The following is a 13,590-nucleotide window of genomic DNA, read 5'->3' on the forward strand; positions in this document are numbered from 1 at the left end:
GCAAGCTGAGAATAATCAGCTTGCCCAGTACTGCTAGCACACACCCCGCTGAAAGCAAAAGTACAGAGGCAAGGACGGGCCAGGACATTCTGCGCACATGCAATCAGCCGCATCCTAGTGCTGAGGAAGACCCGAGTCGAGTCGTACATCACCCTTGTTGACCGCGTCGGCACTGCGGTGCTGGTTAATATACTGCGCCAACCGTTGGGATCCCTTCCTCATCCGCCAAAAACATCGTTGACCAGGCTTGGATTTTTGTGACCCTAAAAAGGGGGGGGGCTAGTGGGCACTACACCTTGCCCAAGGGTGACTCAGGACTGATACGATTAAGGGGTAGTGACATTCTCCCCAAAACCCCAAAAATCAAATCATTTCTCTCCGAAAGGCTCAGAAAGAGTAGTGTTAGATGGACGAAAATCGGAGGCCTGCAATATAAATGTTGGAGTCCCTAAGGGGTAATCCTAGGCCCAACTCTCTTCCTGATCTACATCAATGACCTCCCTAAACACATACTTAAATCATTCGGTGACATCTGTGCTGATGACACGACCATCTACGGCAACACATCAAAGGCTGTAAATGACAATTTTCTCTCTGATTCTCTCTCCTCTGATCTCGAGCGTGTGGTTCAGTGGGGGGAAGATGTGCCTGGTTGCCTTTAATGCATGTAAATCCAAACTCCTATCCTTACATCATCAACGCTCTGATCCCCATCTGTCATCAATTGTGATGGATGGCTCTCGTCTGGGTGAGGCCCCGTGTTTTGACAAGCTTCTGGGTTTGACCTTTACTCCTGATCTGAAATGGAACACGTACATCAAGTCTGTTGCCAAGGTCGCTGGAAAGATGGTGGGATTCTTCTACCGCTCCAGAAGATATCTCACTACTGATGCAATTCTCTATCTATATAAAAGCCAAGTACGTCCAAGGATGGAATACTGTTGCCATATCTGGCAGGAGCTGCTAAAAACGGCTTATCCTGCCTTAACAGAGTACAAAATATAATTCGTGGCTTAGTGGGGGATGCCCTTTTCTCTACCCTGCAACCTCTCTCCCACAGAAGAGACGTTGCGAGCCTATCCTTGTTTTATCGTTATTTCCATGGCAGGTGCTCCTCTAAACTGCAATCTCTGGTCCCCCTCGCCAATCTTTCACGAAAAATACCCGTCTAGCTGAATCCACTGTGAAAAATTTCCCCCACTCTATATCTTTGCCTAAATCAAAACGCGGATTCCATGAACAAAGCTTCTTTCTTAGAACTGCATGCCTGTGGAACTCTGTACCGTCTGCCTGCTTCCCACCGGACTACAACTTCGATGTGTTCAAGTCCAATGTTAACAAATTCCTAATGAACCGGGCCCTTAAGTAAACACTTCATCAAATCTCCACACTAACGTAATGTACTTGCAATAACCCTTATCCCTGAGTGGCTTCTGGGCCTTGATAAGTGGTCATTACTGTGTAAAAAAAGAAAAAAAAACCTGGAGCTCCTGCACCAGGGACTCGTTGCCGAATGTAGTTTTATATCATTCCCAGAAATATATATATATACACACACACACACACACGCATATATATATATATATATATATATATATATGTATATATATATTTATATATTTAAATATGTATGTATGCATATTTTAATAAACATACATATATATATATATTTAAATATAAATATTTATATATTAAAATATGCATATATATTTACATAAATATTTAAATATACATACACACACACACACACACACACACACACATATATATATATATATAAATACGAAATAAAGACGAAGCGTTGGTGAACACATAATACGGTTTGTTCCTTTTTATTTTCTCTATTTTGTCGGAATACATTTCCATTATTTTCATCATATATATATATATATATATATATATATATATATATATATATATATACCCTGCTAGTTTAGATAAAATTTTATGCAGTTTTAACAAAAGGACTCCAATAATATCAGGGCTTCTTTTATTACGCTGACCATCCACCGATTGTCTAGCAGCAATATATTACATATGAAATATGCCGCTATAGAATTTCCACAGATCTGCTAGTTGCTATTATTTAGAGAATTTTCTTCTATGAAACAATTTTCTATATTAGTTTTATTGGCTAGTTAAACATATCACTGTTATTTCTGCCTATTAATATTCCTATTTTGAAAATTTAATTGAACTCGTGTTAGCATTTTACTCAAGTGAGAATTGTCGGTGTCCTGCTTTTCGTCTTAATGAATTCTGATTACGTTCTGATTACAAATGTTTGCTTAGTCAATGACGGCCGGGGAATGGATTCTGTAATAGCACGTCGCATATCGACTTTCATCAGATAAGATACTAAAAAAAGACGAGTATAATTTAGCAGAGTGTGTAACTGGTTTAATAGTTACATTCAATGATGATAATAATATTTTAGTAATATTTAGGTCGAATTTATTTTGAATTTTTGCATAATAATATTGCAGAGAAGAGGAGTTATCTTTAAATGTGAGTAAAAAAACATATTGATTTTATTTAGTTGCACACAATCTCCTATATTAACGACGTAGAATTAAGCTATTATACTCAGAAAACTACGTACACTCAACATAAGAATCATATTATTGCTGTGAAATATGCAAAACTATTAACTAAGAAATAAACAATTTCATTCCATAAAGGTAATGAACATAAGCAATATATATATATATATATATATATATATATATATATATATATATATATACACACACAGAGAGAGAGAGGGAGAGAAAGAGATTGAGAGATATATAGATATAGATATAGATATGAATAAAATAAAATAGAATTGATGTTTGATGTTATGGGAATGTAATAGAAAACCCTTAAATATATAAATTTTAATCAATGTTTCGTCTGTATTTTAGGAGGCATCAACATGGTTTGGCTAAAAAATGACGAAGAAAACGGGTTACAATCCACATGCGAGTGAAGGAGGAAATAACTTTACGTTATATTTACTCTGGAAAAATATAAATGTGCGTGTATGAAGCTGGATTATTCTCTCTCTCTCTCTCTCTCTCTCTCTCTCTCTCTTTCTCTCTCGCTCTCGCTCTCTCTCCCTCTCTCTCTATATATATACATTAAACGTCTTTATATATATATATATATATATATATATATATATATATATATATATATACATGCATATTTACTGATCCGATAAATGTTTTTGTTTGTTTTATGTATTTTAATTTATATTTATTTTTCAGTGAATTAATGCGTTATTAATTTTGTTGAAATTATATAAGGGGAAATGGCTAAAGATATAAAGAATAGCTACATAGAATCTGCATTCAGCTTTTGCACTTAGATTATTTTGATTCCTATAATAGGATATATTTGTAGAATCTTTTTCTCTGCGTGATGGTGCTAGTATTTGAAATTAGTGCTGATTCTAGAAGTCTCCGTTTAGCTCTATCTTGAACGAATTTGACGATTTTTATATGTGCAAATCTGAAGTAGTGGCTATGTTAAGCACAGTGGGAGAAAAGTGGGTTTAAAGGCGTCGCCGTTCTTTATATCTTTTTTTTTTACATAGGCATCACCACATTATCAAGGCCAAGAGGTCACTCAAGGATAAGGGTTAAAGAGTGTACAGTAGAAATTGGACAATATAGTAATCAGTAGTAATGAAAATTTGGTAAATTTGATAACTTCTATGGAACGGCTCATCAAGAACTTATTTACGATAGTTCTAAGAAAGAAGCTTTGTTCATGGAATCTACGTTTAGGTTTAGGCACAGATAAAGAGTGGGGGGAATTATTGATAGTGTTTACAGCTAGACGAGTGTTTCTTGTGAAAGTTTGGCGAGGGGGGACCATAGATTGAAGCTCAGTCGAACACTTTCCATGAAAATAGCGATACATCAGAGACAAACACGCAACATCTCTTCTGTGAGATAGAGGTTGCAAGGAAGAGAAAAGGACATCTCCTACGAGGCTACGAAGTCTATTTTGAACTCTATCAAAACAGGCATAGTCCTTTCTAGCAGCTCCTGCCCAGATGTTGCAACAATATTCCACCCTTGGACGTACTTGGCTCTTATATAGATAGAGAATAGCATCAACAGTGAGATATCTACCGGATCGATAGAAAGATCCCACCATTTTTCTAGCGGCCTTGGCAACAGATTTGATGTACGCGTTCCATTTAAGATCAGGAGCAATGGTCAAGCCAAGAAGCTTGTCAAAACATGAGGCCTCCTGAAGACGAGGGTCATTCATTTCAATTGATGCCAGATGTGGATCAGAATGTTGATGATGTAAAGAGAGAAGCTTGGTTTTAGATGCATTAAAAGTAACCAGGCACTCCTTTCCCCATTGCACCACGTGCTCAAGATCAGAGGAGAGAGAATCGGAGTGATTTTTGCCCCTCAACTACTACTCTTATGAACCTATCAGAAAGAAATGATTTAATAATTGAGAAGACATTTCCAGCAATACCATAGCTAGAGATCTTATGAAGTAAACCGTTATGCCATACCCTATCAAAGGCCTTAGATATGTCAAGAGCAATTGCCCTAGAAAGGTTGCCTCCGTCGAGAGATTTGCTAATCCTATGAGATATAACTGTAAGCACATCTGCTGTAGTTCTAGCAGAACGGAAACCATATTGAGTGTCACTAAGAAGGTTATTTTTGTTGAGATGGTTGATTACTTCTCTATTTAACACAGATTCCAGCAACTTACTCATGACGCACAGGAGGCTTATTGGCCTGTACTGAGAGGGGGATGAGCGATCACCTGAATTCTTAAATACAGGGCATACTGATGAGATTTTCCAGGGAGATGGGAAACTATTTTCATGAAGACAACGTTTAAACAGTTTTGTAAGTATGGGCGCTAGTTCAGGTTGAAGTTTTTTGAGTACTATAATTGGAATACCGTCAGGGCCAGTTGCTTTACTGGAATCAAGGTTTTTGATTAGCTTGGCAACATAACGTACAGATATACGTATATCACATAACGTGTTTTCTGATACAAGAGGAAATATTGGGGGTTGGCGGCCTTGATCGCAAAGGGTAGAATTAGCTGCAAAGTTCTTGACAAAGAGTTTGGCTTTGTCTGATGCTGACGAGATTACCTCAGGTCCATTGATAATAGTTGGGATGGAGCACACGCTTGTGTTCAGGATTCTCTTTGCTATTTGCCAAAACTGGTGGGAACCAAGCCGCTGCTCAGCTACTTTGGACTTAACAGATTGAGCATACAACTCTCTTGTATTCTTTATTACTTTCTTACATTGGTTGCTGGCAGTCCTTAAAGCGGCTTTAGTTTTCATACATCTATTACGTTGGTAACAGTGGAAAAAGTGATTTCTGTGCGCAATGGCAGCAGCACATTTTGGAGAGAACCATGGACGGCTGTTAGGTTTTTGCTGAAACTTTTTCGAGGGTATGAAACGGTCAATACCTACAATTAACCATTCCGTCAGGTCTAATACTATAGAGGACACATCCTTTTTAAACATGGAATGCAGAGGTAGATCAGATATAATGTACGGAAGCTATCCCAGTCAGCCTTAGTGGATCGATATACTGTACGATGGAGAGGTACGTCTGGGGACTTATTACATTTCATTTTTATCTTAATTGATACAACAGAGTGGTCGGAAGATCCAAGATGCGACAGAACAGAAACTGAACATAGTTCAGGGCAAGTTGTGAGAAAAAGGTCTAGTAGGTTGCATACTGGCCGTCATTGTCGCGCACACGGGTGGGTTTGTGAACAATCTGACTGAGGTCATAAGCAATGGAGAAATCATGACAGAACCTCCCCTCATCATCGGTCTTGTTAGAGTGGATCAACCATTCGACGATATGAACATTGAAGTCACCACATACGTGAATGTTAGCTGAAGGATAAGCAGATAGGACTTGGTCAATTTTCTCAGATATGCTTTGAAAGATAGTAACTCCGCTGTTATGGGGGCGATAGAGAGTAAATATAAATGCCGTAGTGTGAGCTAAAGCTACCCGGAAGCACATATAGGGTAAGTTAGGATCTTCCCTGGAGATGTCTTTACCACATGGAAAGTTATCCCTAATACAGGCACTTATTCCATGCCCATGGCGATCTTGGGGGTCAGATTTAAAAGTTAAGTTAGAGTATCCCTTAATTGCGAACTCCACTAGGGAAATAGCCTGTCCAATGCCAGTTTCACTTAAAAATAAAAGGTCTGGTTTAGTCTCCTGGAATTGGGGTTCAACCTCTGGAAGGTCAGAACGTAGACCCCTGATGTTGTAGAAGGAGACATGGTAGTAGAGGTCTACGCTGGAAGTTGGAGAACCGGGTTTAATCCTGTATTTTTTCTTGAAACTTGTCATGATGATTTTTTGGAATTTGTGGACTAGGTCGTCAGGTTTACTTAGAGCAGGATAGAGAGTGGGAACTAAAAGAGAGAAAGAAACGAAGAATTTTTTAAATTTTTTTTATTTGTAGCTAATGATAAGGTAAAGCCGTAACAATTACCCACTAGTATGGCATCGATAGGCCCCACCAGAAGCTACTGCATGGTCCAGAATACATTCACTAAATGACAATACAACAGCCCCAGTACTTTGCACCTGCTGATAGGACAGCCTCCTTGGTGGTTAATCCAAGGTTCGGGTCCCTGACTATCAGGCGGATAACGCCAGTCCAGACAAAACGTTTACGTCCAGCACCCTTACTAGTGACATGGCTACGAGGATAGACATAGAAACAGAAAATTTCCGCCATCTCTGCCAAATGTTCGCGCAAAATACTGCCAACCTAGAAAACAGCTTTTTCTTCTCCCTTTGTCAGAAAAATCACTCATTAAAAATGAGGACTGAGGGACAAACAAGAAGAAGCGAGAGTAACAGGAGCTGCCGATAACGCATCCACAATGCGTTTTCTACTCTCCATTAAAAAAAAACAGAAAAATACATTAAGTATTCTACTTAATAAAAGTCCAACAGACGTGTTTAAGGGAAAGTATGGTGATAGATTCCTCTCTCACGAACTAAGAATGTGTACAAATTCGTAATCTATTTTTGCAATCAACTTGGTAGATAAATACATATTTATGGACGAGAAAAAAAAAGCTAGCATTTAATAAAACAGAAATACATAAATTAAATACTGAAATAAAATGGAGTTATTAATATTTGAATCTAAAAATAAAAAGTATGATTAAAATTGAAATCACTTATCTCAACAAAAGCACGTCCGTCTCCAAAATGTAAACTGAAATGAGGAATTTCAGTTAACAGCGTTCAAAAATATATATTTTTTAAATTAACCGTTAAAAGAAAAGCGTGATTTTATTCTGAACTTTAGCTAGTCACGTTTTAAGAAACTTACGATATAAAAGAAAAGCGGATGAGGGGGGGGGGTCTTCCGAAAGTTAGTTGGTGACGTTATAAGTAATTGCGAGATAAGATGGAAACCAGCGTAATTAAGGGGTGATAGACTGAAAAGGATAATATAATGGATTGAGTATACAATATTTAAGATCAACTCGGTAGATAAATAAACATTTATGGACGAGAAAAAAGAAGCTAGTATTTAATAAAACAGAAATACATAAATTAAATACTGAAATAAAATGGAGTTATTAATATTTTAATCTAAAAATAAAAAGTATGTCTCTTCTATGCTTATTTAGTAAGAAATAAGCCTCATGCGTATGTTAGCTGTAAACTGTTTTCTCATCATATTTTAAACCAAATCCTGATAATGCCCCCTGAAATATAGATGAAACATTGATTACCATTTATTTAATTTGGGGTTTCCCTTTTAATTCGCATATATATATATATATATATATATATATATATATATATATATTAAGCTAAACGTCTGCGCATGTATCTGTAGGAAAGGTGTACTACGCCTGACTCCCAAAGTATGGAAATGAGACAATAAAAAGTTTACCAAGGGTGTTTAATACAGATGCTCATAAGAATAAATTTATATGCATGTTTACGCTTGACAGGGATAGTATAATAAAATTGCGGGGCCTGCGTTCGAGCCTGGTCTCCATAGAATAGAAATCTTCCAATTTAACAAAGATTTAATATATTTTCGCGTAAGTATAGTTTGATTAATATGTTTCAGTTTGATTAAATACGGTATTATTAAATTATGCAGTCTGCGTTCGCACCTGACCTCCAGAAAATGAAAAAGTTTAACAAAATTTCTTATAATTGATCTACATAAGAATATTGTGATAAGCTTGTTTAATTAAAGTGTGCACGTAATGTCGAAAACAATTTAGGTGGCCAAAATAGGTTTTGAACTCATGATAAAAATGAAGGGTTGAACTGGTTAATATTATTTCCTGTCTGTGTGTTCTTGTCCCAATTGATGCAACTGATTTTTTAAAATATTAAATTAAGTTTACTTACACTCTTCTATGTTTTATCATGAATTAAATATAGGTGCTAAATCCTCTTTTAGTCACATGGATTTGTTTTTACAATACTCCCAAACAAATTATTCTACTTAAACTATATTTTAGAAAAAGAAAACAACAATTATTTAGGTTACAATTCATTAAATATTATTAAATAAATAAATTAATCAAATACTGAGATAAATAAAGTATGCATAAGTAAAACGCAGGGTCAATTTTATTAAGTATAAATAAAGATTATTTTATTGCTTTGATAATATTGGTTCTTTTTGCCAATTGTCATAAAATTTAAACAAAAAAATTCTGCAAGTTTTGATGTAGTTTAGTCTATTAGAACCAAATATATTCGCATTTTTAACATTTTATTGTACTACGAGTATATATATATATATATATATATATATATATATATATATGTATATATATATATATAATCTTATCAATAGTCGCCGAGATTTCGAACTTAAAAAATTGCCCCTCAAAAAGCTGTATATATATATATATATATGTATGTGTGTGTGTGTTAAAATATTATTTTTTTTTCATTTTTCCCACTGTTCCTTATTAGTTTCAATATATTTTTATGTTTCTTAAAAGTGTCATTACAATTTGGAAGCTAGAAATACAATAAAATTACAGTTTCAAATTGTATTGCAAATGTTTGCGGGGCACTATATATACACATATATATTTATATTTATATATATATATATATATATATATGTGTGTGTGTGTGTGTGTGTGTGTGTGTGTGTGTGTGTGTGTGTCCTTCATGATTGTAGGATTAAAATTCTAGATATATTGTAAAAGTCAAATGAAGCAATTTTATAACTTTCATCCTGTTTTGTTTGTAGGGCGTTTAATATGTATTTTGGGGATTATACTTTACTAGGTAGATTAAGGCTTTCAGTTCATTTATGATTCCGGTAAAGGAAAAGATTCAAGGAGGTATTTGTGATATATTAGCACGGAGAAGAGATGTAGGGAGAATTTTGCATACAACAACAAAAGAAAACTGTAGTCGCAAAAATATATATAACGGATAAATCTTATCAAAGAAAAGATAAGTTTTATTTCTAACTACCTGAAAATTTGTCGTGTTTTAGCTTCGTTTATACTAGTGACATATCTTAAATTAGAACAACAAAATTGCTGACATTAAACTTTAGAATAGGGAGTCTGAATGAGCGCTCGAAAAAAAAAAGCAAAGTGCTCGCAGAATTTTAGATAGTCACACGATTCGTGACATTTATAATTTTGCTTCTGCTGTAATTTTATTTAATTTTCTTTTCTTGGATGATTATCGAGAATCTTTAACTGACTATTATATGTCGACCGTTTGCCTTGTTCTAGCTTAAGCCTTAGCACATCTTGTAATTTTATTAAAACAACATTTACCATACATTTTACATGTAGGTAGAATTGTAGGTATAACACCTTTTTGTAATATATATTTGTTATACATTAGTTCGGTTGTATTTACTATAAATGCTCGAATTAGGTTTAGGTATTTTAACTGCTTCGTCAATATAAGCACATATGTATCTTTAATTCTTTTATGAAGTTTTATTATGCTACAGTAATTGATGAATTATTTTTAGAGTGAATCACATCATCAAATACTTAATGAAATAGCTTAATATATATAAATATAGATACGTGTAAGATAACAAAAATTTTTCATACAAATGTTACAGCTTCATATCGCACTTGTTAATGGGTTGTTGGTGGGGATACTTATCAAGCAAATTGCTAATCTATTTTACACGAACACTTGCCTGTTTATCGACATCTATTCTGTGTGTTAAAGTAAATAACTGCTAATCAATATATCAAATATGTAAGTTAAAGTTATACTTTCTTAAGTTATTCTATGAATCAGATTTGTAACACTTAAATAAAACATTTATAATTGCAAGCATGTTCAACTGCTATGCCAACCTTTGTAATAATTGTATAATATATCAGCCTTATCTCTTAAAGTGAAATCAAATAAAATGTAACCTTATCTTAAGTCACCGTTTGAAATTGCATACATATTAAGTTATCCACTCCGGTTATTATTCAGTAATTTACCTCGTTGATCCATCGTCAGGCAAAATAGTAAAGAAAATATATCCTAAGTATCTTTACATCAGAGACTGTTATTGTTCTCTACGTGGCTTAACGCCATGGTTTTTTCTCCACGTTTTTAATATCAGCGACAATTTCCTTGATCACGTGTGAGGCACATCGATTCATGCATTTTGGCACCCTATTAAAGTCATGTTTTCGTGTCTCTACCACATTATAGAATATTAAACAATGATTGTATAAATCAACAAATTGTTCGAAATACCTAAACACTTCCTCTTTTACAATGTTTGTTTATCTCAGGTACTATTAATTAAAGTTGTTTATATATGCTGTCGGTAACGAAGTAAGTTGTTCTTCTAGTAAAAGTAAGTTGAGCTTCTAGTATTTGTGTCTCAGTCACATTTAGTATGAAGGTTTTACTCATTTGTCATAATTTTGCTGGTTTGGCGTCTCACAGATATCTGCTGAAGTAACTACTGTAATGAATATTACGTGTTGTTCAATGCTTAAGCGACAAATTGGATAGGGTGTCTATGCCTCGATTTTTGTAAGTCTGCTATCACACCAGCTATGTTTTTATCATTCGGGCCAAGATCAAAGTGTAGTATCTGTTCTTCAGATGCTACACTTCAATTGCTTGTTCTCTGTCAGTGGAGGAGAAATCCTTCACGACTGAGACAATTTTTATTTTTGTTCCTTTTCTCCACATTAAAAAACGACCCTGGTGTCTAACTCTGTCCCGTGGGGAGGCATTGTAAATAGGAACTATATCTATCTCTGACATTTTTAGCTTGATTTCTTTTTGTCAGCCATTTCTAATATTTGCTTGCTTCTTCCATTGTTTATAGCTTTATTACCAAACAGACATCCCTATCAAGCTTGTGCTTTACTATGGTGATTTCAACTGTTACCAAATTTACTTTGAGCAGTCATATTCTCTTGCTATCAAATGCTTGATATTTCTGCCAAGTGTTGGAAGTTTGATTTTTACATTTTTATAGTTTCCTTATTTTTCTATTATTAAAAATAAAACATTAAGATAAATTTTTCTACATAGCTTCAGTTGTTTTTGATGCTTTCGTTTCGAATGTGGTGTTTTGTTTGGTGTTCTAGCCTTCCATTTATATATATATATAAATACTTATATACAGGGGTTGGACAAAATAAGAGAAACACGTAACACTTTTGGCATCACTGTTTAAACGTATTTTTAACAATCAAATCTTGGCATATTTTTATGCTTTTCTTATTTATGCCATATGATATTTTTAATTAAAATAAATTTCTTTTACATATATTTATAGATATCAAAAGCCGTTCATAAAAAATGGCAAACCTTACAGACTTCCAAAGAGGACAAATTATTGAACCTCGTGTGGCAGGTGCTAGTGTTACAGAAGCTGCACGAAATTTATGTCTTTAAATTAATGGCTGCATCTAAAAGAGAAGGAAAGACGTCCTCAGAAAAGCACAAGTCTGATAGAAAGATAAAGATAACTGAAAAAGCCCGTCGGACTCTTAAACAGAGTGTTAAAGAAGGTCACAAGACCACGGCTCCTAAAATTACTGCAGACCTCAATTAACAATTATATGGCACAGTTTTCACAAAAAAAAACGGTTCCTTGAGAGCTGCACAAATCTGGATTTTACGGAAGAGCTGCAATTAGAAAACTTCTCCTCCCGAAGACAAATGTTTCAAAGTGATTAGACTGATGTAACAAAACTCCAAAATTGGTCCCTCAAGCAGTTGAAAAATGTGATTTTCATTGACGAATCATCGTTTTCCTTATTTCGAATCACCGGCCGCGTCTACGTTTGGAGATAGCTGAAAGAAGCATTTAATCCGGACAACTGTAAAGTATGGCGGGGGCCTGTGATGATTAGAATTGTTATTTCTTGGAAATCCGGTGGAACGATGATTACTCTTTATGAAAGAATTAACAGTCGAGACTATTTAGGAATTCGGGGGGGGGGCAACGTTCATCCTATTGTTCAAGAACGGTCTCCGGAAGGGAACGCCATCTTTTACAATGATAATGCCCCAGTTCATACAGCTAGAAGTAAATATTGACGCGAAGAGCATTCCAATGAGGTTGAGCTTCTGGTTTTGCCACCACAATCCACAGAGCTCAACATTACTGAACATGTCTAGTCGATTTTAGAGATTCAAGTATAAAATCGATTTCCGCCGCTATTTTCTGTAAAAGAACTGGAGGATGTTTTAGCTCGAAAATTGGTAAAAATGTATGAATCAAATCCTCGGAGAATCTGTAATTGCAATAATAATGGACGTACACTATATTAAAATAAATTATGTGGACTTTATAGGTGTTTTTATATTTTTCCAAACCTTATATATATATATATGTATATATATATATATATATATATATATATATATATATACACACATACACACACACACACATATATATATATATATATATATATATATATATATATATATATATATATATATATATATAAATATTGTGTGGGTGTGTCCATATCCTATTTTTCATGATAAAAGAATATTTTCTGATTGGTTTATTTAAAACCCTTTATATTTTAAATAGATTTAAACGCATTCTGATCAAACATTTTATTTTATTTTCGCCTGTTATATGTGAAACCTTCTTTACATCTTTCAGCACACAAATTTAATATACACACGCTTACTTTTCCTACCACCCCTTTCCCTCTTTTGACATAGCCGTCAGTGATTAAATCATATACTTTACGATAACAATTTTCGTTTGATGAGTTCATACAGGTTTGAATCTAAATACCAGACGGTTAATAAAAACAAATTTCTCTAATGTTGATCTGTTTATATATATTAAACCGATGAAAAAAAAATTATGATTAAAACGTATCGTTTCAATAAAACAAAACACGTATTTATATTGTAAATGAAAAATAAAGAATTAATACGAATGCACAACGTTAATATTACGGGTGCTGTTTTATATTAGAGTCATTGAACACGAATCTGCATCGGATAATCAAAAGAAATAAATAATTCAATAGTTTAAGTTTGGGGTAAATAATCTAAAAACTGTTTTCCAGATAACGCCGAGATAAAGGTACTC

Source organism: Euprymna scolopes, chromosome 9 (assembly GCF_053919585.1).
Source record: "Euprymna scolopes isolate OS-2025 chromosome 9, ASM5391958v1, whole genome shotgun sequence".
In the NCBI taxonomy this organism is placed as follows: Eukaryota; Metazoa; Mollusca; class Cephalopoda; order Sepiida; family Sepiolidae; genus Euprymna; species Euprymna scolopes.